General features: G+C 39.0%; 2 long non-coding RNA genes across 4 annotated transcripts in view; one reads left to right on the top strand and one right to left on the bottom strand.

The window, feature by feature from the left end:
• The window catches only part of LOC138149684 (uncharacterized), a 20,584-nt gene extending 15,600 nt beyond the window's left edge, over positions 1–4,984 (bottom strand). Inside the window, exons 1-2 of one of the 3 annotated variants that reach the window (XR_011165394.1) lie at positions 4,282–4,984; positions 2,795–2,939 (exon numbers count right to left, since the gene is read on the bottom strand). This is a non-coding gene — a long non-coding RNA (uncharacterized lncRNA). Of the gene's footprint in view, positions 1–2,794 lie in introns of all 3 variants that reach the window. The other 2 variants (XR_011165392.1, XR_011165393.1) reach the window with 2 other exon arrangements.
• LOC138149685 (uncharacterized) overlaps positions 4,624–5,000 on the top strand; it is an 8,449-nt gene continuing 8,072 nt past the window's right edge. The window contains exon 1 of the long non-coding RNA XR_011165395.1: positions 4,624–4,744. This is a non-coding gene — a long non-coding RNA (uncharacterized lncRNA). The remainder of the gene's footprint in view (positions 4,745–5,000) is intronic.

Below are 5,000 nucleotides of genomic sequence, written 5' to 3'. Positions count from 1 at the left end.
TATCATTGATAAAAGTTTTAAAGACTTCTGGAGCAGCAAAGAAAAGAGAGAGAGATTTTACTCCTTTTTCTATGTGCTAGTCCATGAAGACTATTATTACTATTCCCCCCCAAAATTTCTTTCTAAGTTTCATCCTCCCCAAGATAAATATCTCTAGTTCCTTCAATTGATCCTCAAATGACTCAAGTTCCAGATCCCTTGTAATTCTAACTGATTTCCTTTGCTTGATAACTATTGATAACCACAGTATCTTTCTACACATATGGCCCCCTAAATTGAACACAACCTTGGTAACTGCAACTACAGTATTCCTATAGTTATCTTTATATTACTGGCAATATCAAAAACAGTATTTGAAAGAAGGCAACTTTACTTAAGGGATTTTTCTATGTGAGAAAAATATTTTACTCAACTATTAATAGCATTTTCAATCCTTCCATATTTTGTAAGATGTTTAAGTTATAGTGGGGTTGTATGAGGCAAAGGTGTAATAAACTGGAACAGCTACAATCTTAGTGTTTTTCCCAATATTTTGCCTTACAAAGTCAAATAATCAAAATAAAATCACCCTTTAGATTTAGGGAAACTAGAACTTATTACCTTTTAATATGTATGGCTAAGTTTTCTGTATTCAAGAAGAAATGCCAGTTTGGAAAAGTCTTTTTAAAAAACGAAATCAGTATGCACAATGTGTGACTATGGGTTATGTAATATACTGGGAAATCCATAATCTAATTTAGTTTAAAAAAAGAGTACTTGAAAACCTCTAAGGAAAGGTCCACAATCATAATATATTCGGTAACTTCTATTTTATGTATATATATATATATATATATATGCATGCATGCATGTACATATAGTGACATATAATGTGGTTTTATGTATATATATTCATATACATTTATTGAAATGTAGCTGAGGGGAGCAAACTAATCAATACTTTTATTTGTTGAAGACTCAGAAAATTAAGCAGAGTTGTAGATTTAAATTTTAGCATTGTTTTTCTCTGAACAGCTATTTGAGAATCTCCATTTAATTTTATTAAACATACATCATTACAAGGATTAAGAAAATGGCGTTCTTATTTATTATAGGTTTGACCTCATTGCTTTTTACTCTTTCTTTATACAGAAATAAATCTAATGTTCCAAAAATCCTAACCTTATAACTTATAATTCTAGAGTCTAGTAGATTTGTATGTATAATGAGATAAGCAAAGCAAAACAGGCATTAATATTATTGATTAAAAATTCATAAATTCAGAGTGGACAGAACACTGGGCTTGGAATCAGAAGATCTGGGTTCAAATCTAGTCTTATCTATTCACTCTCAACACGATCTTGGGGAAGATACTTGTCTTTTCTCCATCTCAGTGTCCTCATCAATAAAATGTATAAAAGAACTACTTTTCCCCTGTCTTTAAAGGGTTGTTGTGAAGGTTGTTGTGAAGTTATGGGGGCAATTTTACTGTAAACTCAAAAGTATTATGTGTTTAAGTTATTATTGTTATTTTAGTATTTGAAGAAATATGATTTAACTTCATTAATTGGTGGGTTAATGTATAATAGGAAGAATAACTTATTAATTTTAAGTTGTATTTATGATTTTAGTTTGAATTTTCAGACACTAAGCTTTGTCAAGATTTTTGTATTGGACCTCTGAGTAGATATGATGATTACCCTTAATCACGACTCAGTTAAATCATCAAAAGAACCAATTTCAGTGTGTCCATTCTTTTGCATAATGTAAATAGAAACCTAAGCTATCCATCTTCAGTGGAATGTGTTCATATACCATGTGTAGCATGCAAGCAAATATTTTACTTTGAAACATTATCTGGAACATTAAATAAATAAGCCTTGCCTTGTAGAGATGGAAATTAGTCACATAAAGGGTATCCATCTAAAAGTCTATGCTTAAACACAACAACAACATGGGAAATGACTAGATTAGAACAGAACCCAAGCAAATAGGAGATTGGTTACATTCTCTTGTCATCACCAGTGCCTATGTTTGTTGAGTTGGACTGAATACAGAGTTATGTGTATTATATAGTTGTTAAGTAATTTAAAAGAATAGAATATAAATTAAAATATCCCTTGCCAGTTTACTGATAATTGACTTCTATGCCATTTCCCCTGCTAACCCCCAATTTAATGTAAGCAGAGGACTATATTAATTTTTTTCTTCTCCTCCTATTTAAATTGCTAACAGGATATGTGCTTTGCTGTTTTTTTTTTTTTGAGGGGAGAAATCATGTGATGTGCTTTGAGATGTGAAAGTGTAAAGCTTAAGTATCTTTTTACTACAGTGCCAAGAATGTTTTTCAAGGTACTGCATCTGTGATTTTTATGAACAGGTTTTTGTCTTTATACTACTTAACGCCTGAGAGTGAGGCCCTAAGACTTCTGAAGTTTTTAAGGCATATGCCATATATGTTATGATCATTTTTCTTTTTTGTCTTGAGGTGTTTTAGGACCAGATGTGTCTATGTATAACAAACAAATGAATTCCTAATTATAGAGCAAATAAATAGTCAGGCACCTCAGCTGCCTTCATTACCTAAGCTGGGGGTGCAGGAATATTAACATCTAGGGACTTTCAAGCTACAATTTATGATGGAATACAACAGAGCTCTTTAAAAAGCTTACTTTGACAGCTTTAGACAGAGATCTAAAATCATATTTTTCCATAAGAATATGAAGTGAAGAGGCAATGTGAACTGCTTTTATTTGATATTCCTTTAATTTTAAAAATCGTTATTTTATCTGGAAAATGTTGATCTCTTTCTTACTTAAATCCTAGAGATGTAGACATTAGAGAAGCTAGCTGGTTGTCTTTCTCCACTCTCAAATACTGCTTTTAATCGTGACTGGAAAATGACATTTTAGCACCATTTCCAAGCCCGGCTTTCATCCCACTCCAATTTTGGAAGGTTCCTGGGAGAAGTAGTAGAGATGGGGTTAAGGTAGGATTCTGTACTTTATCCCAAGTTATTGAAACCCAGAAAAACAAAATAAAGAAATAATAAAATAGTAGAGATGATACAAAATCAGCAGTGCAACAAAACAATGCATAAATAATAAGGCAGACCCTGCATGCTACTGTGTTCTTCTGGCTCTACCTGATTGTCAAACAAATGTATTCAGGGCATTTGCAGATCCATAAATTATCAACATATTTGAGTATGTTACTTTTTTTTTTCTTAACAAGTTCTTTTTTCCCCCCTTTCAGAGGAACATTTCAGGACATTTCAAAAGGGTGGCAATTGACTTGCAGCAAGAAGAATATTTATTGAGACCAAATCAAATGCTTCAGTCTTTCAGAACTCCAAGTACACCTTATTTTGAAGGGAAGGTTTATTTTTTGCCTTTGATCTACTCTTGAGTCAGAGAGGAAGGGGAGGGTCTTGTTGGGTTCTCTTCTAAAAACTTGCATGTTTTTTTCCCCCCAAGGTGAGTATTTGCTTCAAATCTGTGGGGTTTTTTTTCTTTTTTCTTTCTTTTTTTTTTGTTTTCAATTTCTAGATGGGTTTCCCTTTACAACTGATGAAGCATTTGCTTCCCAGTCCCCTGGGCTCACCTTTATGGTCTGTTTAGCAGTGCAGTTATCTTGTGCATACCAATGTGGGGCTGCAAAGCTAACAAAGTCACATACTTTCAAACCTCCCCCCAATCCCCATCCTCATCTTCAGTCTCTATGAAAGATTAATGAAGGTAAATTCATGCCCCCCCAAAAACCCCAAAACAAAACAGAAACAAAAACATGCTTCCAAGCAAACAGTCCTGAACCAAACAGGCAAACCATAGAACCCTGTGCTACCAACATCTATCCAAAATGTCCCATCTTAAGACAGAAGGGAAGAAGACATTCTCTTAAGTCAAAGCAACAAGAAATACAGACAACACTTTTAGGCTATTTCCTCCTCCAGATCCCCTCCCTTATTACCTTTCAGGAATTAAAAAAAAAAAGACTGGAGTAGATTAACCTTCCTCCAAGTGGGAAAACCCAGCAGAGCTGGATGTTTCCCTCACAAGCCTACCCAACCCACTGCCAGAGACAGTCAAAACAATTTGATACTGCAACCTCAGGCGGGAGGGGGTGAGGGTCCTTTCTGGTCATAGAGCCTAGCTGACAAATATTTGCCCAGAAGTTGTGGCTTTTCCATTCGTGGCACCTCACCCCTTACCCCTCTGTACATTATCTTCATTTCTCCCTCGCCCCCTTCACCCACTCATGGTTCTGCTCCCCGGGCTGTGTAAACAAGAAGTGGAGACTCACCAGGGTCACCCTGCCGTCTGAAGGTCAGTTCCAGGTCGCCGGTGCTTAGATGTAGTTCTCGCCTGCCCGGTTTCCACGAGGTTGTCGGATCCTTTTCCTCCCCCCACCCCCATGCCCACCTTGTCTCCTTTTCTGCCCTGTCTCCACCACCGTCTGGCCCCGCCACCGCTCTCACTCTCTTCCTTTTAAAACCCCAGGTCTTTTTTTCCCGGGTCTGGCTCTCTTTTCACCAAGCCCCCTCCCCCCTTGAGAGACTCCCCTGCCAAGCCGTCTCCAGCTCCAAGGCTGCCCCGCAGCCCGCCTCAGATGCCGTGGTCGCAATCCACATCGCGGCAGATGTACCAGAGGATAACATACAGGATGAGGAGGATGGCGAAAATGAACAAAGCCACCAGAACCGCCTTGGTCACCGGGGAGATGAGGGACTGCATGTCACCCGGGACCGCCGCAGCCGGAGCACAAGGTCACTTAGCGATGCTTCACGGAGCTCGGGGCGGGGGAGAGGCAGGCAGGGAGGCGGGGGGGCGCGGGGGGCGGTCACAGGGCACCGTGCGATCCTGGCGGTCCCTGGCAGCCGCCGCCGCCGCCGCCGCACGGCCGACACCGACACCCGAGGCGCCACCGCGACCTGCTGCACCGCTACCGGGAGGCGGCGAGACCCCGCGACTCTGACCTGTGGTGCATCTGCAGTGGCTCGTGCCAAGTTCACCAAGATCTAG

Source organism: Petaurus breviceps, unplaced genomic scaffold (genome assembly GCF_028583685.1).
Source record: "Petaurus breviceps papuanus isolate PSGF00001 unplaced genomic scaffold, PetGlider_PUasm1.0 90849, whole genome shotgun sequence".
Taxonomy (NCBI): domain Eukaryota; kingdom Metazoa; phylum Chordata; class Mammalia; order Diprotodontia; family Petauridae; genus Petaurus; species Petaurus breviceps.
The sequence above is the reverse complement of the archived record's forward strand: the minus strand, read 5'-3'. Positions and strand labels throughout refer to the sequence as shown.